The 26,410-nt window shown below is 34.2% G+C and overlaps 1 protein-coding gene across 18 annotated transcripts in view; it reads right to left on the reverse strand.

Moving 5' to 3' along the window:
* The window catches only part of SOX6 (SRY-box transcription factor 6), a 607,305-nt gene that overhangs the window by 392,742 nt on the left and 188,153 nt on the right, over positions 1-26,410 (reverse strand). The window contains exon 1 of one of the 18 annotated variants that reach the window (XM_032360353.1): positions 4,375-5,024. The exons of the other annotated variants lie outside the window; for them this stretch is intronic. The gene's annotated coding sequence lies outside the window, so the exon portion shown is untranslated. Of the gene's footprint in view, positions 1-4,374; positions 5,025-26,410 lie in introns of those variants that run through there. 18 annotated transcript variants of the gene reach the window in all.

Here is a 26,410-nt window from a genome sequence, read left to right on the forward strand (position 1 = left end):
AACTCAAAAAGAGAAAAACAAAACTTTAAATTTGATGAGAAAATTGATTTTCTTTTTTTTTTAAATTTTTTCTTATTTATTTGAGACAGAGAGATACAGAGAGAAGGGAGAGGCAGAGGGAGAGGGAGAAGTAGACTCCCCACTGAGCAGGAAGCCTGGCTCTGGGCTTGATCCCAGGAGCCCAGGACCTGGGGATCACAACCTGAGCTAAAAGTAGACGCTTAACCATCTGAGCCACCCAGGCACCCCAGAAAATTGATTTTCTTTTTTTAAGATTTTATTTATTTTTTTGACAGAGATCACAAGTAAGCAGAGAGGCAGGTGGGGGGGGGGGGTGGAAGCAGCCTCCCCACGGAGCAGAGAGCCCAATGTGGGGCTCGATCCCGGGACCCTGAGATCATGACCCAAGCAGAAGGCAGAGGCTCAACCCACTGGGCCCCCAGGTGCCCCGAAAATTGATTTTCTAAAAATTTTCATTGCACCTGAGTGGCTCAGTCGGTTAAATGTCTGCCTTGACCCCAGGTCAAGATCCCAAGGTCCTGGGATGGAGTCCCACTCTGGGCTCCCCGCTTCTCCCTCTGCCTGCTTCTCCCTCTGCTGTCAGCTCCCCCTGCTTGTGCTCTCTTTATCCTCTCTCTCTCTAACACAAATAAATTTAAAAATCTTTTTAAAAATTTTTAATTGAAGGCAAAATGACAAGATTAGAAAAACACTTACATCATATATAATAAAGAGTTAATACTTTAGCATATCAAGACCTCTCATAAATCAATAAAAATTAACTTCCCATTAGAAAATTGTGCATTACTCTGTGCTGGACAGTTCTAAGTATTTTTTATGTACCTTCATTCATTTGATCCTTGCAACAACCCTATGACATATAGCAAACTTTTACAGATAAGGAAACAGGCACTGAATGATTAAGTAAACACCCAAGGTTACAGAGCTGATAAGTAGTGACAGTAGAGCCAAGATTCAAACTCTGTCACCAAGAGTCTGACTCCAAAATCTTTGCTACTTCTCAAAGGCTATGAGCAAGAAATTTAGAAAGAAAGAGAGGGAGGGAGGAAGGAAGGAAGAAAGGAAGGAAGGAGGGAGGGACGGAAGGAAGGGGAAGGGGAGAAAGAAAGAAATGCAAACGAACAAAAAACAAATGAAGAAATATTCCATTTTACTACTACTCAAAGAAATACAAATTATACTAAAAATAAACTGCCATTTTCTATCTGTCATGATGGCAATGACTGAAAATGATGACAATAGTATGTGTAAGCATGAATGTGACAAAATGAGTACTTTCATATACTGCTGCTGGTTTGACTTTTCTGGAGGGCATTCTGGTAATATGGTTTAAATACTTTTAAAAAGTGATTAACCAAAAATTCATTTCTAAGAATCTGAACTAAAGAAATCATCAGAGATGTGTGCCAAGATTGAGCTACAAAGGCGGTTACTGCAACATCAAGAATAGCGGAAAATGTTAAGAATAGTGGAAAATTACAAACAACCTTAACTATAGATGATCAATTAAACTTTGAAATTCAACAAATAGAACAGCATTAAACCATTAAAAATGATGCAAAAGAATAGTGCTATCATGGGAAAATATAAATGATATGATATACTGTTAAATTAAAAAGCAGATTATAAAGTATTTGTTACCATATGATTCCATTTTTGTTTTAAAGGGAGATATAGATATAAACATTAGAGAGAGAGAAGGAAGGAAATTTTAATACTGGGTATAGATACAACTTGATATTATAACGAATATATCTGGACAGTGGAAATTAAGGTTTTTTTCTTTTGTTTTTGCATGTGCTTTCTAAATTTCATGTGTGTGATATCTGTTACTTTTATAGCAAATAATAAAGTTTATTTTATTTTTAATATTTTATTTATTTGTCAGAGAGAGAGGACAACCAGAGGGAGCAGCAGGCAGAGCAGGTAGAGGGAGAAGCAGGCTCTCTGCCAAGCAGGGATCCCAATGTGGGAGTCAATCCCAGGACCCTGGGATCATGACCTGAGCTGAAGGCAGATGCCTAACTGACTGAGCCACCCAGGCGTCCCATAAAGTTTATTTTAAAAAAGAAAAATGCAAGAGAATAATGACATGAGAAAAATTATCATGATACATTAACTTTTAAAGAATAGCTTACAAAATATCATGTGTAAAAAGACACCATTTTTCCTTTAAAAAAAATGTGTACCTAAGATAAATTTCAAGGATATAATCAATTTAAGCATTTTGAGGTATCTCTAGATATCACTATGAAAGTTTTTTTTTATAGTTTCCAAATTTTCTCCAATAATCAGGGTTTTTTAAATCAAAAAAAGAGCAGTGGGAAAGACTTATTTTGCCCTTTTCTCCATCCTAAATAATTGTTTAACAAGCCTATAATTTCTGGAAAAGAAAAAAATACCATGCTGCCTTCTTATTATCAAAACAGACACAAAAAGATATGGTAGTTTTTTTCTACTAAAAGCAAATCTCATAAATGGTTTAGTATATTCTTCCCAATCAGAAATTTTATTTAAGATTTTAAAACCAGGGCACCTGGGTGGCTCAATGGGTTAAAGCCTCTGCCTTCAGCTCAGGTCATGATCCCAGGACCCTGGGATCAAGCCGTATCAGGCTCTCTGCTCCACAGGGAGCCTGCTTCCTCCTCTATCTCTGCCTGCCTCTCTGCCTACTTGTGATCTCTGTCTGCCAAATGAATAAATAAATATTTTTTTAAAAAAATTTTTAAACCTCATAAATATACTATATAAAGCTGTAAATGAGCCTACAAAGCAATCAGGCAAATCTCCTCAATATGTGTCCACCTATTGAGAAATAGGTAAAACAAGATAATTACAAATGGTTAAGCAGATGTTTAAAAAAAATATGCTGACATATGTCATCAATAAGACAAGACCAAAAAAAAATGCATAGAGATCAATTATTTAGCAGTGTGGCATTACCAAAAGTCCTAGTCCAGATTCCGAAATACCTGGATCTCTAAATATGTGATCTTAAGCAAAGCAATTAATCTTACTAAGTTTTAGATTCCTCAGCTTTAAACTTATAGTAAAAAAAAAAAAAAAAAAAAGGACTCTTTGGCTTTAAAATTACAGTAGAAACATTTGGTACAAATGTAAAAAATTTTTATGTGACTAAGTTAATATAAACCCTGGATTACCTCCAAAATTAGCATCTACTTAATTAGAGATAAATGAAGAAGGTAATAACATGAGACAAAAAGAGAATTTTTTTAAAAAGAAAGAGGATGAAGAAAGAGAAAAGAACTGACATCCTTAGGAATGAAGAATTTCTTTAATAGGGAATCAACTCTCAAGACAACTTAGTACCTTTTTCCTATTCTCAGAAGGCCAGAAGAACTGGGGACCAAACTTCTGAATTTTGGCTGTGAGCCTTTAGTCTAACTAATCACCCAGCAGCATTTCTCCACATGGAGAAGCTGATATAGCATCAACAAATTCTTTATCAAAATCAACACTTTGTAACATTGAGAAAATTAAAGTGTTGTAATCGATAAATGGCCCAGCCTATTCTGTTAAAACTTCATCCAAATTAGACACTGTGTTTAAAAGTATGTTTTTAAAAAGTTTCTCTTTACTCTGCTACAATTTTTTGTTACCTATGTGTTCTTCCCTCTCTTAGAAAGTTTGCTTCTTCTTGTAATTTTGCCTATGAGATTCATACACATTCCTCATTGAAATATGCATAATATGGTTAGTTTCAGTTTTCCCTCTAAGGGACAAAACATGCTTTAAGTGGTTTTTGTTTGTTTGTTTGTTTGTTTGTTTGGTACAAAAGTCTCCAAATCTTTACACTAACTTCCACTGCCTTTCCTTTCCCCTAAAATTTTACCTTCTCTCCTCATCTCCTCTTCCAAACCAAATACACACACATACAAACACACACAGAGGCACACGCAGGCACAATGCTAGACTTTGAAAAATAAACATTTAGAAATAAAATCACCTGAGGATGAAAAAGTTGTAAGCTCTTAAAAATTTTTGCTAAGGTAACAAGAAAGAAAGAAAGAAAGAAAGAGAGAAGCATTTGACATTCTAATCAAAGTCTAATTTTTGTCTAAGTCAGTTTTATAATCCAAAATAATAAATGACCATTACAATAAGCTGATTCTCACAATTACTATAAAAGAGAACCAAAAGTCTTAAAAACAAAAGTCTTTGCCTATTAAAATGTTATTTTTTACTTTACTTATTGCAGGCTTTATGGATATTTCGGGATATTTCTCTCCCAGCCATCATCAAACCATCCAATAAACACCTTTCTCAATCACACTCTCTTCGGCTCTTAAATAACAACACACTTGATACCTGTACACATAAAGAACAATCTACATGTTTAATCAAATACCTCAGCTTCAGAAGTTAGCGTCTCCCCTCTGTCCTTTGGTGGTCACAGTAACTTCATTGGAAGCCTCTATTACTGTCATTATTTCTAATTTGAAATCATCCTCTAACTCCACACACACCCTTCCACGAAGAAAACATAGCTTTTATCTTTGTCTTGCACATGCATACCATAGTGGGGGGGGGTTAAAGAGTAAATTGCCATTTGCAACTTTCTTTTGATAATGAAATAGCAAATAAGCAAGGAGTCCTCTCATTATTGGATACTAACACACATGAAACACTCAAGTCAGCAACTGAGCTGCAATGTTACCCTATTTGCCTAATGTATCACATTTTCAAAAGGCAGAGAATATCTTACAACTTGGAGGAAAATTATCTGAAGATAAAGAGATGCTGTATTTGATACCTCACATGAAGCCTATGTCCATTCTGAATAAAATACTGCAACTTTGGATGTTTCTGTGTTTAGGTCCAAGAAATGGATCTAAAATGAAGTTACAAAGTTCATTGGAAGGTCATTGTCAAGTTCAGGGAAGGTCTTAAGGAAAGAGAGAGGAAATGATATAAGACATTATTAGGTTATCTGTAAAGTGAAAAATAAAATATTTTGATAGGCAGAGACAAGATTCTTAGCAGTTTTTATAGAACTCTAAGATTTGGAAAATGGTTAAAATTTTAAATTAAAGTAACAACAGCTAACACTTATAATGCAACAAGCATTAATCTAATTGCTTTACACATATTAACTTACTTAGTCCTCAAAATAAACAACCCAAATATGAGTATTATTATGTATTATTATCATTATCCCCATTTTACATATGAGAAACTAGGCACAGGAAAAGCTAGTATGTGCAAGCTTGTACTAGTAACGGTGGAGCCAGGGTTTGAATCTAGGCAGATAAACTTTAAAACCAAGTTCTTAACCACCACTTCAACTACCATTAGAAGATCTAATTGAAGCTTTTTGCTCCTTGAAATTATTCCTTCCTATCATGTATAATTTTAAAAATAAACATTGAGATTAAAACCTGTTTCCCCAAGCCATAGAATAGCCAAGAATACAGCTATCAACAATAAATAGAATGGTATTTTGGCTAATAACTAAATTTCATAAACCAATACCTTTTGATATACGAAATTTAGCAAAGAATACACTCTTGATTCTATGAATTAAGAAAATGTCTTACTTAACAATAATAAGAATTGTCCCTTCTTTGGTAGATATTTGTTAACTTCATTCTTTTAGGATTAATTTGTCTTGAATATTAAGTTGCTTAGACATTTTTCCCACACTTAAATCACTACATTTCTTGATAGATTCCATGTACAGTAACATCCCTATAATACAGCAATGAGGAGAATTAGAAATGAAGCAAAGCTGAAAACAGGTGCAAGGTAATACACTACAGCTTATTTACTTTTCTCAAAGGAGAATTCCTGATCTCAGAATCTATTTACTCTTACTTCAGACGTAATTATGCCACTTTTAATTATTTAAGGAGTATGTCTGGGTTCAAATCCTGATTCTACCACATACTAGTAGTATGATCTTGGGAAGTTACTCACCTTCCCTGAGACTAGGTATTTTTATCTGTAAATTAATCCACCTCACTGGAATGTTGCAAGAATAAACTCAACTGACATAGTATATGTAAAGTTCTTAGCACAGTGCCTGGCATATAGTAGGTGTTCGATAAATGTTATATAAAAAAAATTGAACTAATAACAATTCAAAGACGTGTTACATAGCATAATGTATGTGAAACCATCTGCACCAAGTGCTGTACAACAACAAAAAACAACTCTATAAAGTGTTCATCTTTTTCTCTCTCTTCTTATCAGCCCATAACTGAATAGAAATAACAGTTTCTAGGATCATAGAAGGAGAAGTTACTGGGGGCAAAAACACCAGTTACAGAAATGACAGCTTAGAGTCTAGAAACAAAGGCAAAGGCAGGAAACCCAAAATGCAGGTACAAGAACTCAAACAAATACAGCAGTTAGGGGGTCATTCAATATAGAGCTAAGTAGTCTTAACAAACCCTCAACTCAAGGAGCAGCTCAGGAATCATATGTTCACAATGGTAACTCTGAGCCATCAAGATAAGATGTTAAGAAATTCAATTTAAAAATTAGAAAGGTGCCTGGGTGGCTCAGTCAGTTAAGCCTCTGCCTTCAGCTCTGGTCATGATCCTGGGGTCCTGGGATCGAGCCCCACATCGGGCTCTGGCTCAGTGGGGAGTCTGCTTCTCCCTCTTCTGCCCCTCCCCCTACTCATGCTCACTCTCCCTCTCTCTCTTTCTCTCAAATAAATAAAATCCTTTAAAAAAAAAAAGTAAAAATATAACTTAAAACTAGATATGATAATACTACCTCAACTATATATTTGTTACACCAAAATTTAAACAGGAACTATAACCCTGGTAATGGTGAGTTTAAATATACTCTTTCAATATTTTCTAAACAATAAACTAGTTAGGAAATCAGAATGCACACGTAAATTGTAAAATTAGCATTGGTTGCTTAAAGAGGCAGTCTTTAGAAATCTAAGAAATACATGAATGTGTAATAGAGGAATTAACTCATTCTATATTGAGCCCCTCAGCCTACGTTGATCCCATGACAATAACGGTGTTACAAAAATGTGACCCTTATGAAAAAATGATTACATGTTGCAGAATAAACTCACTAGAAAAGGAAAAATGCTAAAAGTAGATTCATCTTAGAACTACTATTTTAAATAGCAGTCAATATCAACACAGTGTTTATAACAAGAACCACATATGATTACGTCTATCTTTGCTTGCAACAATTCTGACACACCCTCATTTTTAGGGTTTAAAAAAGTACTTAAACAACCCTAGGAAAAGAACAAAATAAACTGATAAAATAGAAAAAATTCAAGAAGCATAGTCAAAAGTGAAATCCATTTTTCTTACATTCTAAAATAGAAATTAGAATCCTATAGGTAAATTTAGCTATTACTAGTAATCACTGACGCTGCACAGCTGAAAAGAAAGAAAAGGTGGCAGCACAAAAAGTAAGCTAAACGACCAGAAATAAGCCTATAGTGAAGTTTTTTCTTTCTGATCTACATATATGGTATATCTCTCTTTGGCACTGTCCCACTGAATACCATGGACAATTAGCACAAAATATGCCAGAGAGCTATACAGCAGATTTTAGGGGGCTGTTTCATTTAGAAAGAATTGCTTCTTCTCCAGAACTTTATAACATTTTACTCTTTCTTCCCTAACTAGAGCTCTAATTTTAGAAAGAGAAAAGTAGAAAAATAAATAGGAACGAAGTGCTGGGACACTGGAAACTTTCAATTACTTGTATTGGTATTATTATCAGCAGTAATAGCATAATAATTGTATAGTGCTAATACAGGTCTGAGATAGACTAAATGAAATACAGTTGCACAGTTAATGTACAGCATAATCAGGACCAGGTTTAATTATGTGCTTCCCCGTTCCAATTAACCCTCTATAAGGTCTCCTAAAATTTAGTATCTCTGGATCTAATTGGCACTTTGGCTGATTCACATGTGACTATTTCATTTCTTGAACTCCCAACTGTCAGTGGTCTGAAGGCAATGGACTCCATTAATACAAGAAGCAACCCTATTTTCTAATACAACGAAGATAAGTCTAAATCATACCTGTAAGTTGTTTTCTTAAGTGCACTTTATCTTTGGAAAACAAGCAAAAAAGCTATTTAGATGTGCTTTCTCTCAGTAGTGTCATTATTTTCATGTCTTATTTCTATCACTTAAATATACAAATAAATGTAATAGTAAATATTTCCATCACTGGTTACTTTCAGTAAACAGAAAGGCAAAGCAAAAATAAAACAAAAAACTTCCCTTTCTTATTGTGTTTGGGAGCATATTTTCATCCACTTTAAATTGGATACACCCAAGTCTTAGAAATGCAAACTCCTGTGATCACAAGAGATACTGAGTTTATCATAGTGCTTAAAGGAAAGAAGGGCATAATACATAAGTTTCTGGTTCTGATTCATTTTCTGCCCTTTTGAATTAATTAATGCTATGGAAATCCCAGGCAACTGCTATAGCATTTGTGACTGCTTTGAGTCCAAAGGAGAAAAAATATGTAAAACATTATTTAACTAAAATTTTGAGGTTTTTTCTCTCCCACTTACTATTCTACTAGCTATTAGTCATTCAAACTAAAAGGACAGTTTCATATTTTCATATTTGTTGCTGTCAAATTAACTGCCTTAGTCCTTGTCAGTATCTTCAGAGATTTGTGGTATCTGGAGCCATATTGTTCTCTGGGGTCAACCCTTTGAATATGTGGCTCTCAAGTTATCTTTGGCAAACTGAAAAACTCATAGGAAGACTCTGCTTGTATTGGTATTCATTTGGCTCTTGAGGAATGCTAGCGGAGTTTTTTGTTTTGTTTTGTTTTATTGTCCTTATACATGTGGTTTTTGCATTTAGCTTGGGTAATAGGGTAATAATGAGAGTTTGAGTGAAAAATCCATTCTACTTTAACAATTTTATTGCAATGCAGGAAAAACAAAACTAAGAAAAATTTACTTTTCTGAAACTAAGTTGAGGATGCCACATTGGGCAACTTTTTTTTTACCTATCTGAATTGTAGTTCTAAAACATTAAATCTGATCATGACAATCTCCTGCTTAATAATCTTTGCTATTTCTTCATAATACATAGAATAAACTCCAAATTCTTTGGTATGGATATCAGATCTATTAATATCTGATTCCAAACCATCTTTCTAATCTTATCTTTTCACAGTCCCATACACTTTACAACTTAAGACTTGATTTTTATTCTCTGTTGACTCTACTCTAGTCATCTGTCCCTGATTTCTTTTCCTACAGCTTACAAGCTTCTTCTCAGTTTACGGCCCTCAAATATTCTGTTCCCTCTTATTTCTCCTCTTCACCAAGTTATCTCTACTCATCTTTTAGGTCTTAGCACAAATCACTAGTCACTAATGCAGAGTTACCATCCTTGATCATATATTATGTTAGGTCTTCCTTTCCCTTCATACTATTTATTATCTTATAATTAAATATTTTTTAATATCTTCCTCTTCTTTGGACTATAAGTGCCTAGAAAAAAGGAACAGCACACATTTTAATCCACCACTGTATTCCTAGCCCATACATACTTGGCATTCAATAATAGAGGAGATTCTCTCATTATCCAAATATTCATTATCTGAATCTCCACAATTACATAGGAACTGAAAGGTGTCAAAATATGAAAGCATTCTCTAATGGACTTAACATTCATAAAATTAGTCTTTGCTCAAACATCCCTCACAAATTAACTTAGCATGTATCTTACCCATTTGGGTCAATTTCTTTGTATCTTTGATAATCTTGGTTCAGTGATTTCAAATTTGTCTACACATTGAAAATACATGAAATATTTAAAAAATAGTGATGCCTAGGTCCCATTCTCATAGATCAATTTACCTGATTTAAGTGCAGCCTAAAGACAGGAAAACTTTTTAAAAGTGCCAATTTTTTTTTAGTGAAGTTTGAGAATCAGGCTAGCTGACTTATGAATATTGCATTGTAGAATATTGTAAATGACATTCAAAATAAAAGTATGTAGTGACTGTCAAGTGAAACTGCAAGTCTTGCAAAGATACAGGAACTGACGAGAAGAAATACAGTGCTGAAGAACCACACAAATTATTGACGAATTAAGAATTTGCAGTGAGGGGGCACCTGGGTGGCTCAGTAGGTTAAGCCTCTGACTTTCGGTTTCCATGAGGGTCATGACCTCATAGGTGATGAGAAGGAGCCCCAAGCAGGGGTCCGTGCTTAATCATTAGTCTGCTTGAGGATTCTTTCCCTCTACCCTTCCCCCCTCACACTTGCTCTCCTTTCTCTAAAATATATAAGTAAAATCTTTAAAAAAATAATAATTCACAGTGAGACTGTATAGAAACTGAAACCAAAAATTAGCAGGAATGATAGTTGATATGGTAGATTATTCAAAGATAATAATTTGAATATAAAAATATTAAGCAAAGTCCATAGGAAATTTTCTTTGCAAAACTTACCCTTGTTATAATACCCTTGTAATAATACCATAATATCAAAAGTGGTGGTGCTATCACAATATTTGACCTGAAAAATTACTCTTAAAAAAACATGCAGTCAGGGTGCCTGGGTGCCTCAGTTGGTTAAGTGACTGCCTTCAGCTCAGGTCATGATCTCCGAGTCCCCGAATCGAGTCCCGCATCGGGCTCCTCATTCCATGGGGAGTCTGCTTCTCTCTCTGACCTTCTGCCCTCTCATGCTCTTTCACTCTCTCTCTCAAATAAATAAATAAAATCTTAAAAAAAAAAATGCAGCTAATTCCTTCTAAGAATTAATGCACTGTTAGAATTACAAGTGAAATTCTGCCAATTACATAGACTTATTTTTATTAATTTTTGTTTTAATTTTTAAAACTGAATCAAAACAAAGTCATTCTTCCCATTATTTACCATGAAATCTTTATCTCCACCCACGTAGTATTTTAAAATACAGAAGACCTTGTATTATGGGACCTTGTAGATAAGAGAGAGTTCTACTTTTTTCCTTTCATATTTTTATACTGTTTGCTCTCTTTCCCTCGTTACAATGGTTAAGGCTTCTGACACAATGTCAAGTAGGATGAATGAACATGGGCTTTAATTATCTTGCTCTCCATCTTGAAAGAAAACATTCAATATTTCACCATTATATATGATGTTTGTTAAGTTTTAAGTTTTTCATAGATGCATTTTTCAAATCAAGGAAGTTATTTCCTATTACTAGTTTGCTGAGACTTTTTAAATTATGAATGGGCATCATCAAATACTTTTTATATATTTATTAAAATGGTCATATTATAGGGGCACCTGAGCGGTTCAATGGGTTAAAGCCTTTACCTTCGGCTCAGGTCATGATCCCAGGCTCCTGGAATCCAGCCCCACATCAGGCTCCCTGCTAAGCAGAGAGCTTATAAATAAATAAATAAAATCTTTTTTTAAAAACGGTCATATTGTATTTCTCATTTATTCTGTTAATACGGTGAGATTTTCCTAAGTGTTAAATTAACCTTCCATTCCTGGGCTAAATCCTAAAATATACTATTTTCTTTTTATATTGATGAATTTAATTTGCTGATGTTTTATTAAAAATGTTTGCATCTATGACCATGAAAGATATAGGTCTAGAATTTTCCCTTTTTTGTTATATTTTTTAGGTTTGGTAATAGCCTCATGAAGTGGGAAAAGTTCCTTATCTTTTGAAAAATTTTATGTAAGATTGGCATTATTTCTTAAATGTTAGATGCAATTCACCAGTGAAACCATTTGGGTCTGCATTTTTCATTATAGAAAGTTTTTTTTTTTTTAAGATTTGTTTATTTAATTTTAGAGAGAGAGTTGGGGGAAGGAGGGATAAGGGGTAGGGAGAGAGGAAAAGAGAGTCTTAAACAGACTCCAGAGAGCACAGAGCCAGAAGCAGAGCTCCATCTCACAACCCTGAGATCACGACCTGAGCCAAAACCAAGAGTTAGATGCTTAACTAACTTCACCACCCAGGCATCCCAAGCTTTTTTTAATTAAAAAATTTCAATTTATTTTATAGATAAGTTGCTACTTAAGTTTTTGGTTTCATCTTTTTTCAGGTTTAATAAGTTGTATTTTTCAAGGAATTTACCCATTTCATGCTAAGCACTACAATTTTTAGACATATTTTTATAACATTTCTTTATTGTGTTTAATCTCTATAAATCCTGTAGCGATGATTCCTCTTCCGTTCCTGATTTTGGTGGGTTGTGTCCTTTTATTTCTTGGTCCTTATCAAAAAATAACTTTTAACCTATAAATTTTTCTTGTTTTTAGCAGTGTATCATAATGTGCCTTGGTGTAATTTTCTTCGCATTTACCCTGCTTAGGGTTTAACCAGACTTCTTAAATCTGTAAATTTATATCTTTCGCCAAATTTGGAAAATTTGGAACATTATTTCTTCAAGTGTTTTTTCTTAATATTGCTCTCCTTTTTTTCTGGAACTTACATATGTTAGATCTTTTAATATTGTCTTACATATCCCTAACACCGTATTCATTTCATTTCCAATTTTTTCTATGTTCTTTAAATTGGATAATTTCTATTGATTTATTTTCAATTTCACTGACTTTTACCTCTGTTATCTTTGCTGACTGGCCTATCAAGTTATTTTCATATTTCAGATATTATATTTTTCAGTATAAGATTCCCATTTAGTTCTTTTTATAATTTCTCTCTCTCTCTGATAAAATGCCCTCTTTTTTTGACATTTTTCTGGTCTGCATATTGCTGAGTAATTTTGGATTATATCTTAGATATCAAGACCATTATGTCATAGGGACTCTGGATTCTTTTATAATGCTCTAAAGAGGGTCACTTTTGTTTGTTTTAGCAAGACGCTTACTTGCTCAGACCCAAATGACATATTCTGTCTTACTGCAATGGAAGAAGCTCAAATATCTGCCTAGTTCTTTCAGCCTCACCTGGGCTGCTTAACATCTGTCACATGCATGCATGGTTTGGGGATCAGAGACAGGAGAAAAATTTAAACACAGTATTTGGGGTTCCCTTTCTGTGGCTCTTTTTTCTTTCCAGGATTACCTCCTCACTTGCCAGTAGCTATGGTTGTCCCAAAGTCTGTTCTGGTTCTCCGGGCCAGAAAAACTGCTGATTTTTCTACTGGAGTTTTATTAGCTTGACATAGATTAGGGCCTGCCCTTATGCTGGAAACCTTAAAAATGACCACCCTACCCTATAACCCTTCCTCTCTTCTTCCAAATTCCATCTCTTCTCAAGATTTAGCTTGCTTTTGGTTGCTCTTCCGTGTCTTCAGATAGTTGTTTTTTGAGTTTTGTCCAGAGTTTATAGTTGTTGCTCCCACTCGATTTTAAGTGGATTAATTAAGTGGCCTTTCCTCACTACCAAATATCCCCTGATAAAACCTTCTTGCATTGCCTTGGTGCACCTGGGTGGCTCAGTCAGTTAAGAGTCTACCTTTGGCTCAGGTCATGATCCCAGGGTCCTGGGATAGAGCCCAGCATCAGGCTCCCTGATCAGTGGGGAGCATGTCTCTGCCTCTCCCCCTGCTTGTGCTCTCTTGCTGTCTCTCAAAAAAATAAATAAAAATCCTTAGGGGAAAAAAAACAAAAAACTTCTTGTATTGCCTTAAGGAAGGATTAAATTACAGCAAGCTTTTTCACTCCTCCATGCCCTTTCATATTCACAATACTTCTGCCTATGATGTCCTTAAGTCTCCTAAGCCTACCTAGTAGAAATTTTCTACGCCCATTTATGTATTTAAGAACACAGTCAAGTTTTGCCATCCTCCAGGTTTTAAATACCTAAAATTTCAACTGAGAATCTTTAAATCGGAATGCATTGGAATGTCTATCAGTATAATATAACATAGTATAAAATACTACATATAGGAAAATACGGTAAAGCTATATAAGTTGACAGAAATCTAAGTTATAATACCAATGGAAAAAATATGTAAAATATAATGTATGTAAGGGAGAAGTGCTACCTCACACAAAATAAAATTGCACATTTCTATATAATTGTGTATACTTGTATACAAGTATATAGAAAGAGGTCCAAAAGCATAGAAACCAGAATAAGAACTGCAATTATGTTTGGGAAGAGAAATAGAATTTAGGGTGAGGAAAGATATTGAGGAAAATTTCTTTTACTTTTTCTCCCAATAATTATTCATTGAGTATTTAATAATTGCTGCTATATGTCAGGCATTATTTCATAAGAACATATTTGTGCATTACTTGTAAATTCTTAAATATTTTTAATTTTTTAAATGAAACACATTGCCTCAATAAGGAGAAACTGAAATAACAGAAAATTTCTGAGATGCTTAAAAACATGATCCTTTATCTTCTCAATGTACCAGAAGCTCAGGAGCCTTTTAAACATAAGTAAATGAATTTAGTGTTATTTTTAAATCTATTCTCCTTGAGATTAAATTCTTATTCTCCAGATCCACAACCAATGAAGAAACAAACTGATTTCTCTTTTTCCCCTTTAAAATATATTTCCATTCTCTAATGTTAATTTTTGGTGGGGGATGGCAGGTGAGGTCTAAAGTTTTTCTTTCTGGTAATTTCAGCCATCAAATGGCTGCCAACAGATAAAAATACATTAATTTTCTTATTCACATACTACAGTAAGCATGACTGAGGAATCCAGAAAGGAAATCTGGCCTTATGAAGTTCATTCTTTCTTGACATAATTGAGGAATGTATATTTGTCTCTGATGCTGACTCAGCTCCTTCTCTTAGCCTTGACACATAAACCACATCTTCTTATAAGCTTTAATACTGAAACAACTTGGTACAATTCAATGTTTTAATCTTCTTTTCCAATTTCTTTTAGTAACAAGGCCTTCACTACCTCATCAAGGAAGCTCATTCCATTTTTGGACAACCATAACTTTGTTACAAAGTTTGTCTTCTACCATTGCTGTGACTCTGGCTCCTTGTGATCTTCCCTGCTAACTTAGGTTTGACCCTCCAGCATATACATTCTTTCCTTATGTAGCACTTTAACCATTTCAGACAGTTATTGGATTCTCTTAAAACTTCTGTCCTTCAAGGGTAAACATGTCTGGTTCTTTTAACCTAAGAGAAGCTTCTGCCAACTTCCCTAGAAATAGTGAAAAATTTAATTTCTCTGCAACCAGACTATTTGTCCAATTGAAAAATACAAGCTTTGGCTTTTACCCTAATGCACCACACAGCCTTCTTGGCTAATCATTACAAATACTCCTGGCATTGGTCTTCAAAGAATAGACCCTCCACTTGCCTGCACACATGTATATATGCAACATACACACTGTCTTCCGCTATTCCTTTTCAAACAGTCTTTCAAATGGGCACCAGAATGTATCCATCCCGAGTTCATGTGACTTGGGTTTCTACCCAAGGGGCTTGTATCCTCTGCTTGGTCACATGGTTTTATTTGAACTATATACTTAATTTACTTCAAATTATAGTATTTCATCTGATAAGCTCATATCCATTTCTCTTTATTTTTGAAGCCCTAAGATATCAGGCAAGAACTGGGACCATTAAACTTCATTCATAAACCTTAATTTGGAATAGGTTTAGCAATGTTTGTTAATTATATATATACTTAACCATCTCAGTTCCATTTTTTGGAGATTGTTAACTCCTTTGCTTCTCTAGGAAATTACCAAAAAAAATTGTTTAAGTCTGGAAAACCTATACAGGACATTCACCTTTTTGATCATGGTCCTTAGAAGAACCTAATTATACCCTCCAATTAAAATCTTTTTGGAGGGGTGGAGCTGGGAAAATATTAGTCTGGCCTAGAAAACTATACCTAAGAATTTTTTTAAAAAGTTTTTGTCCAGCATTGGGGAGGGTATGCAATGGTGAATACTGTGAATTGTGTAAGACTAATGAATCACAGACCTGTACCCCTGAAACAAATAATATGTTATACGTTAATTTAAAAATTTTTTTAAAAAATTTTCATCCAAGCTCCTGCCTGATTTCTGTCTCAGTTTTCCTAGCTACAAAACAAAGATAGTAAGACTCTACTTCAAGTTTTATCCTAAGAATTGTACAAGATAATGTGTGAATAACTCACTTTAATATAAGCTACAATTTTTTGAGGTGAGGAGGAGGAAAGAGAGAGAGAGAGAAAGAATCTTAAGCAGGCTTCACGCCCAGCGCGGAGCCCAGCATGAGGCCCAGTGTCTCATGAGCCTGAAATCATGACTTGAGGCAAAATCAAGAGTTGGACGCTTAACCAACTGAACCACGCAGGTCCCCCTAAGGTACAATGTTATTAATAATAATGGAAACTTCCATGACCACAAATGAAGACTTCTACAAATTCTCTCCTTTTAACACTAAGATTTTTTAATCTATTTATTTCTTTATTCTTTTTTATCTTCTCTTCCCATACTGCCAACCAAAAAACAACATTTCAGCATAATCTTATAGCCTCGGACTTGAATTACAAATGGCAGTGAAGATTTACATAGAGTACACTGTAAGGATATTCTGATATTTTGAAAACCCCAGCCCTTCTCTCAGACTGACTTCATTTTTTTCCCTTTTTTGTAACTTTTTCTATATTCTCCTGTTAAAAAAAAAACAGACTAACAATATTATAGCAGTTATCATCTATATTAATATTTCAGCCATAATTATCCACCTTCAAACTCTTACAAGTGACCTCATGGCTTTCCTATGTGAATGTACTGGATATATTTTCTTAACTCTGTGTCCTAAATTTTTCCAGATTTTTAGAGCCCATTGTAATGTTTTTACATTAAGATTATGGCCACTGGTACTGTTCTGTAAGTTTACGGGTTGAAAGCTCAGTTCTTGCATCCAGGAATGGAGATTTCCCAAAATGAGAATACAAAGTGAAAGATCTCTCTGAAAAACAAGCAACAACAATGGTGAAAACCTGTCAATTGTCCTACCCCTGGAAGGTAAGAAACCAAAATGTCCCTGCCACCTCCCTCACCCCAATCTTTGCTAGCATTAAGTTGCATAATTTTACCTGAATGGTATGAACAAACTAAACCAGACTCCATTTTTATGTAGGTTTCCTTCTTTCTCTTAATCTCTCTTTCTTCTTTCTCATTCACTACATTCCCTCCCATAATAAAAACAAATATTTATTGAATGTCTGTCATATACCAGACCATATGTGCGAAATGCTAGGGAAGACATCTGAGAACAAGATAGACCAGTCCAGAGTGAAGGACAGATATTAAACGAAACTCACACAAGTAAATAACATAATTTACAATTGCAATATCTGCTGTGAAATAAATTAAGAGTGAGGAGCAAGGTCTTTGTAGGGAGACGAGATTTGAACTGGAAGCATCAGAGAAGACTTCTTTGAAAAAATGATATTTAAACAGGGACCTGAAGGATGAGCAAAAGACATTCTGATAAATAGGGGGAAGAAGTGTATTCCAGTTGAGAGGACAGCATTACGTGAAGACCTAAAAGCAGAAAAATGTGGAGGGTATAGACGAGTATAGCAGCTGAATCAGAAAGAACCACTGGGAGAAAGGCAAGGGCTGAGGATGGTAATGCAGGGGCCAGATTGTGCAGGGGCTTTGCAGATTATAAGAATTTTTTGTTTTAATTAAAGTACAATAAGAAGGCAAGAAAAGATCTTTCTTGGAACTCAAAGAATGGTAAGTGGAGTTTTTCCTCCTGTATAATGAACATGGAGTTTAAGAAGAAGTAAAGAAAATCATGAGAATGATGAACCCCAAATTCAAAAGAGTGATTACCTCTGACAAAAAGAGAGGAAAATATAAAATTGAGAAAGAGTTCACAGTAGGCATACACTGTACTGGTAAGTTTTTATTTCTTATAAACACATAGATACCTTAACCTACACTTTTGCCTTTCTGTATGGACTAATTTTCATAATAAAATTTTTTAAAGGAATTAATGAATGCTAAGAATTCACTGCTTCATTTCCTTCTCCTCTTCTTTCCTAGGTTCATATTAAATTTTCCAACTTTGAGAAAGACAAGCATATGGAATTAAGGAATCTCCCCTCTTACACACTTTGTTTCCTGGACTTTTATTTTCTAGACCTTTAGCATTAGATGTTAGAGGCTCTCCAATTACCTCATCTTTTATTTTAGCATACACTATAATCCTTGTAGCTTTCCAACATCCACAGAGTTACTATGAGGATTAAATGAGATAAAGGATTTAACACAGCATTTAGCACACAAGAGCTCAATAAATTTTAACTATTGTCTTTATTATTTCACGTATTGTGCTCTATATCCTCCATCCTAAATATGGGCCACAACACTGGAACTAAGAAAAAGCTGAGTGTATATGGCTAGATGGTGCTCTGGCCTTCTGAATGCATATACTGTATATATTCACAAACACACACACGAATACATGCACAGATTTAATATATATTTCCAATATTGAATTTATAGTTTCTTAAACATGCTTTTTCTGTGCTCTTTTAAGCATTAAACAACAAAATGTTAACCTGAGGCCTTTTTATTGCTACTAAGGAAATACCTTTTTAAAAAAAGGTTAAAATCTACATTTGATGGTACACAATTACAATTTAAGGTAAGTTCAGTAAGTTTGCTAATTTCTCCTAAGTACAACGTTACGCTGAAATGATGGTTGCCTAAAGCTGCAATAATATGCAGTACAGTCCATACTATGTTTAAAAGGCTCATTTTTGTAATGTCAAGTAATTCATGAAAACTCCAATCTTACAGAATTGAATATTGACATCAAAATTTCTTCTACAACAGGAGAAGCACTCTTTGATGCAAGAACATTATTAAAATCTTATCTTTTCGCTTAATTTTCTTTGTACAAATAGCACAGATCCTCTCATTTCTCTTTCCTTCTAATTCACAAATACAATAAAAGCTATCTTTAGAAAGGTCCTTAAATTAAACACCACGATGAAATGAGTGTTACGACCCAGAAAATAGGAGAATTTATGACATTTCTTGTTACCTAGAAGTCTGGAAAGTATCTCTTTGAATTTTATGTGAATATTATATTTTAAATTATATTTTCATTCCTAAGAATTTATTCTTGTGAAAAAACAAGTTTGCCCCTCGATATTCTTCAGACTGTTTTAGTAATCCTTCCTCCATTCCCACTTCCTTGTTTTTAATCACAAATCTAATCATGTATTTTTTTATAAATATTCAAAATTAAATATATTTATCTACTTAAGTAAATACTTTCCAGTTAACTTTTACCGATAGTCTAGGTTGGGATCTCATTAACAAACACATTTGGAACTTCTAGATTTTTTTCTGGCAACTTGTAAATTCATATTAGATTTAACTGTTTAAATATATCAACATTCTAGGCACTTTTAAAAAATGAATATAAAAGATTAATTCCAAGTTTTGTTTTACTTACCAACCTCTGCCATTCCACCTCACTGCCTGAACAATATTATCAGCTCTTCGGATACTCATTCTTGCTAAGTAAAAGGATATTTCTTCTCTAGCTGGATTAATAATCAACTTTCTAGATAGTTCATTTGTTATTCTCTTCTGGTTAACCCTTAGCATTACAGCAGTCTGCCCAACTCATGCTAATCAATTTATGAAGCAGGAAGAAAGGGGTGAAATTCAATCATGTAGATAACAAACAGAAAATAAAAACGAGGGACAATTCAGATTAGGCTCACAAGAACAATGACCCTTACTTTCTTACACTAAAAGGTATAAATCTTTATGTTAGATACTACAAAAGCACTCAGGTCATAAACACAAGAAACAAGATACATGAAGAGAGAAATAAAAGAGGCTTATAGCATACCTATCCAGTGCATATCAGCCTGTGTTTTTTGCTTTAATTACATGCAGATAAAGACAAATCAGCTCTGGACTAGCAAATACATTTTTCTTTTAGTAAAAACGTCTAACTTTCAACCCCTAGCCGCTTCCCCTCTCAACAGTTGTAATACTTGGCCCCTTATCCCACAGAAAATGCCATCTCAGGCTTTACGGCAATTTTCTCAAAATGTGATTTATAAACACTTGCATCAGAATAATGTGGGTGCTTGTTAAAAATATAGACACCTGGGCCCCACCTCAGAAATCTGACGCACCCCACGTGATTCTCATGTACATTTAAAGTTTGAGAGCCACTGCTCTATGACCATTTCTGACCTCATCTAAGGAGACTTCAACACAATCCTTTGGGACTCAGAATGAAATCAATTACTCCTGCTGCTAGTTTGAACTTGACCTTTTGCTTTTATTCTAATAACTAGGATTCTACTTTGTTTTCCTGTATCTAAATAGGCTGTTCCATCTAAGACCTTGATTCTTACATAGTCATGGTAATCTTTCGCTCGCAGTCAACTCAGAAACTGGAATCTGTCCTTTAATTACACTTGGTGTCTATGGCTTTATGGTGGCCTAGCTGCCTAAATCTCTACCACTTGCCCCAGACTTCTCTTGTTTTGTCTGCCTTACGAAACACTTTAATCTCCTATTTTATGTCTCTCACTGCATACATGGACTTGTTGGTGCTCATTGTCCAATCTTTAAGCTAATGCATTTTGCCTACTATATTCACTTTCTTCCAAGGCCGTTCCCATCCCCTGGACTTCTACCAGTCTGCTCTTTTCCTGTTGCAATGGAACAGAACCTGCTTAGTCAGGTCTAGAGCTGTGAAATGAACAATTAGCTACAAGATGAAAAGACATATGTGGCAGCCACTGGTTTCACAAATTGCTACAAAAGTTTATGTTTGTATTCAGAATAAAGGAAAAGATAATGACTATGGGGGGACAAGGGGAAGGGTAAAATGCATGAAGGGGAATGGGAGATAGAGGTCCCCACTTAAGGAATAAATAAGTCATAGGAATAAAAGACATAGCATAAGGAATATAGTCAATGATATTGTAATAGCATTGTATGGTGACAGATGGTAGCTACATTTGTGTGGAATATAGGATAATGTGTAGAGCTGCTGAGTCACTATGTTGTATACCTGAAACTACTGTCATATTGTATGTCAATTATGCTCAAAAAAAAAAATTAAAGATAATGACTTTAAAAAAACAAACCAGGGAAAGCTAAGAAGCTAAAGAAAAGTCCATGAGAACTGAAATAGTGTACTAGGTAAAATAAAGTGAAAAAAATGTTAATTCTTATCATTTGCTTATATTTTCATGGAACCTATTAAAGGTCAACAGAACAATGATTACTTAATGTGGAAAGAAGGTTTAAGTACGTAAAAGAAAAACAATACTGAACTCTGAAGACTTGGATTTCTTATGGCCTCTATAACTTCCTAGATTTGTAAAACAGATTAAGTCTCTTAATGGCTTTGTGCCTCAGCCCCTCAAGAGGCACAATAAACCACGCCTTGTGTGTCCAAGATTATTCTGATAATTAAACAAGATCATATTTATTAAAAAGCTTTGAAACTATAAATGCCTTATAAATGTAAGGGATTACTACATCTATGTAAATCACTATTTTTTAAAGATCATAATTAACACCTACCCAAAAACTACCCCAAAATATAAGGTGATAATGGTTTTGTTTTGTTTTATATTATTTTTAAAATATAAACCATATGCATTGAAAAAAAAAAACAGGAGTTTGTAAAATATCTTTCCTAAGAAAATTTCAGGAAAAGGACCAATATCAGTTGGGGCAGAATAAGGTAAAATTACCCCAAAATGTAAGTAAATGATCAGGTTAACCTGAGTTTGCCTAAGTCAGACACAAAGCTTAAGAGTCTTACCAGAAGGATGTTTAGATGAGGAAAGGGTTCATTTGGATGGACCCTGGTGACATTTCTTATCCAGAACCATCTCCCTAAAGCATTTCAGTGTGACTTTGTGCAGTGAAAGCTTGTAGCATTTGTTGCAAGACATTTAGACTGTATCCAAGATAGTCTAAGATTCAGTTGAGTGCTATGATTTAATTTAACTGGATAATGTGTATGTATTAACATTCAGAAGACAGAAGTCCTTAGCACATATGCAAATTGGTTGATGAAAGTTATCCATGTGAAGAAAAAAAAGGTTGATTCTTGACTTCAAAAGTAGACACTTCGATCTTTTTAAGTTTTAATAAATGCATTCAACAAATAGTGTTGAGTACCTATTGTGTTCTAGGCAATGTTCAAGATATTGGAGAATATGAGTGACTAAAACAGTCAAAAATTCTCTGCTATATATAGAGCTTATATTCCAGGAAATATAAGAGAAAGATGGTCAATAATTTTAATAGATATACAAATTATGTTAAAAGTTTATGAAGGCTATGGAAACAAATAGAATGTTATTAGGGAGATCAGGAATATTTGGAGGGTTTCAATTTTTCTTGAGGGGTGGAGAGGCAGAGTAAGATGGAGAGAGAATCTTAAATAGGCTCCATGCCCAGCATGGAGCCCAATGTAGGGCTTGATCTCACAACCTTGAGATCATGACTTGAGCCAAAATCAAGAGTTGGATGCTTAACTGACTGAGCCACCCAGGCACCCCTGGAGGGTTGCAATTTTAAAATAGGGTGGTCAATCTTAATGGTATTTACTCAAATAAAACAAGAACACTAATTCAAAAAGATATATGCACCCCTATATTTATTGCAGCATTATTTACAATAGCCAAGATATGGAAGCAACACAAGTGTCCATCCATAGATAAATGAATAAAGATATGGTATATAAATACAATGGGATATTAGTCATTATAAAGAATGAAGTTTTGCCATTCTCAACAACATGGATGAATCAGAAGGTATTATGGTAAGTGTAATAAGTCAGAGACAAATACCATATATTTTCACTTACATGTGGACTCTAAAAAACAAAATAAATGAACAAATAGACAAACAAACACAATAACAACAACAAAAGAGAAATGGACTCATAACTATACAGAACAAACTAGTGGTTGCCAAAGGGGTGGTTGGTGGCGGGAGGGAAGATGGGTGAAATAGGTAAATGGAGTTACAACTTCCAGTTATAAAATAAATAAGTCCCAGGGATGAAAAATACAGCACAGAGAATATACTCAATAATACTATAATAACTTTGTATAGTGACAGATGGTAACTACACTTATTGGGGTAAGCATTTCTTAATGTATATAATGGTCAAATCACTATACTGTGCACCTGAAAATAATATTCTATAGGATGTCAACCATACTTCAATCAAAAATTAATTAATTAAATTAATTAAAATAGGGTGGTCACAGTAGATGTCATTGAGAAGATGACATCTGCTATGATTCTATGATCATAAGAGGTTTTTTCACCAATTTTAAAATTTTACCACTTTAACAATAAATGGAAGATATCCTTATTTAACTTTCATATTTGTATTTCATATTAAATTATTCTTTCACTTTTTATTAGTGGAAGTTTCATATTATAACTTTGATATTATAATAGTGAAAGATAAAAATTGATACTTTACACAGACCTGTACCCCTGGGGTTAATAATACATTTTATGTTTATAAAAAAATTTTTAAATTAAAAAAAAAACTTAAAATACCTCATTCATAAAAATAAAGTTCTAAAAAGGAAAAAAATTGATACTTTAATGCTAAAACAAATTATAATTTATCCATATGATGGTATATACTATGATAATTAAAAATCATGTTTTCAAGAACTACTAACATGGGAAAATACAATAAAATGATTTTTTAAATACAAAAAATTTATCTATAGTATGATCTAGTTTTGATTGTTTTTTCACTTACTCAACTATTTTTCAAGTACCTACTAAGAGCCATGCACTGTTCTGGGCACCAGAGAGAGAGGAATAAGCAAGATAGACATATTCTTTCTTCTTATACACACACAAATAAAATACTGAAATGAAATATACCAAAATGTTACTGGGGAGTAAATTTTTTCAATTACAAAATAATAAGGTGAAATTATGGATTATTTTATTTTCTCCTCCATGTTTAAAAATAATCCAAAATTTCCAAATATATTCTGTGTGATTCCAAAAAGAAACTAGAGCCTTTATATTGATCTAAATATTACGGCTCATATTTGCCTTGGGGTGTCTGCTTGGATAAAGCAAAAATTTACACATTATATTCTGTCAAACATATATTACATTTTTAAATCATATACTGATTCTTGGGTCTCATAACATTTTATAAAGTTGGGTAATATCAGGTACCTTTCTAACAGATTCAAAAACTAAAAAATAGGACAGGTAACTAATTAAATTATAATAATGTATAAGAACGTGTCTCACACAGTGTCTAGATCAAGAAATGCTCCAGATTCTGAATGCTATGCTAGTACCTTAAAGTACATCTCTCTCCAGTTATGCTGTGGTTTTGTGTGGGGCTTTTCATAAAAAAAAAAAAAAAGTTTCATTTGTTTAAAATGAAACTTTAATAGTTATAAAAATCTGATCTGAATCCCAGCCCCACCACCACCACCAGATGTTAGCTTTATTCTATCTCCCCACAGCCACTAAAACCACCAGTAAGCATGTAAGGCATGTTCCTATAATGTTTCTTCATTCTCCCTTTGATTTCAGGTTTTTATATGTATTTATTATTAAAGATTTAATTTATTTGAGACAGAGAGAGAGAGGGAGAGAGAAGCATAGCAGCAAGGATGGTGGGGAGAGGGAGAAGTAGACTCTCCACTGAGCAGGGAACCTGATGCAGGACTCCATCCCAGGACCCTGGGATGATGACTTGACCCAAAGGCAGATACTTAACTGACTGAGCCACACAGGCACCCCAAGTCTTATATTTAAACAGCATAGCGAATGGCATTTATTTGTCTATATCTAACTTGTTGAGTTTTCTTGGGGAAGTCATTTCAACTTTCTGGTCTCTTCTTATTTTTCAAATATAAGAGTTGGACTAGATAAAAGTCCTTCAAATCCAGAGTTTCATGTTATTATTATCTCAAGTCTACAATAAATTAAAAGAACACAGCTTCTCAAAAACAAACAAAAAAAAAAGAAAGGCAATAATAATAAAGACAGTTGGCTAGAAAAAGTAAGAAAACAAAGATCTGGGATTAAAAGAAATTTTGAAAATCTCCCCAATCTCCTGGACCAAGTCCAGTTTCAATTACACAGGGGTTGTTTGAGGACAATAGAGAGCAAGAAATATGAAGGTTAGAAAGATAGTGTTCCTATACTTTCTCAGGATCTAAACACACACACACACACACACACACACACACATGCAAAACCACAACCACAACCAAGTATTTTAATATTGATACGGAAGGAAAACAGAAGCCATTCATTCTGCTGAAATAAAACTATTTCAAACCCAAAGAGGGTGATTTGGCTTTGAGGATTTTTATAAAATTATACTGTATTTAATCCTTTCCTATCACCTCCTCTGCAATACAAAACCCCAATAGCTTTTAAAATGGTAGCATTTTCTTATGAACAGAGAGAAAAATTTGTGTTGCTATTGCAGCAACATCTAAACAGTTTCCTATAAACTTTCTGTGATGGAAGTCATAGAATTTATGATAAAATCCTGTAGAGTGGTGAAACAAATTTCTTTCATATTTATCATTCATTTTATTCAGTGTGCATTTGAAGGAAAACCTTTTAAGAACACCAATAATGTGAGAAAGCTACAACAACTAAATTTATTGTTAAGTATCACATCACTGGTCCTCCTGGGAGTTGAGGAAGAAAGCTTAAATCACATTTCCTAACACATTGGAGAGCTTCCCAGAGATGTGATGGCCCACAGAGGCAAACCATCCAAAGCACACTGGATTCTCAGAGATGGTGACAAAGAAATATCACTTTGTTTAATAAAAGCAAATCGAAGTTACCCTTTCATTTTTTTAAGCAAAGTACAAACTCTCTCTTACCCCATTTTTCTCCTTTCCTTGCCCTGCCCCCTCCTGTTTCACCTGACTAAACTGTAGGTATTTGTTCCATCACCTGACTCAGGGGCTGGCTAGAAATATTAGAAAAAAACAATCTACCATTGTTACATGAGACAACAACCTTTCATGTCCTTGAAGCTCACCATGACCTTTCATCTTTCCTATCCCCAGTGGTCTCTCCTAACAACTAAAACTACACTCCGTTGGGCTGAATTCCAGATTGTCATAAAAAGAACCCTGTCCTTTCAAAACAAAACCAATTTTTACACCAAGGTGGGGGAGAAACACAAGTCCATTGTTCCCTCACAGATGGAAGTTGGAGTTACTAAGGCAACTGCTCTAATCCTCCTTTTTACCACCTTTTTCACATCACTGGCCTATCAAGTATGCTACCTTTTAACTCATAAGCTCAAAAGCTGGTAGTCTAACTGGCTGCCCTAATTAGCTACGATTTTCACACTACAGACAACATGATGAGCTAATCGAAATTTGCAAAATAATGACGTACCTCCAGCAAATATTCCTCCTCCTGAGGCCCAGTCTTAGAATAACAATAATGAGACCATTATTA

Source organism: Mustela erminea, chromosome 9 (assembly GCF_009829155.1).
Source record: "Mustela erminea isolate mMusErm1 chromosome 9, mMusErm1.Pri, whole genome shotgun sequence".
Classification (NCBI taxonomy): Eukaryota; Metazoa; Chordata; class Mammalia; order Carnivora; family Mustelidae; genus Mustela; species Mustela erminea.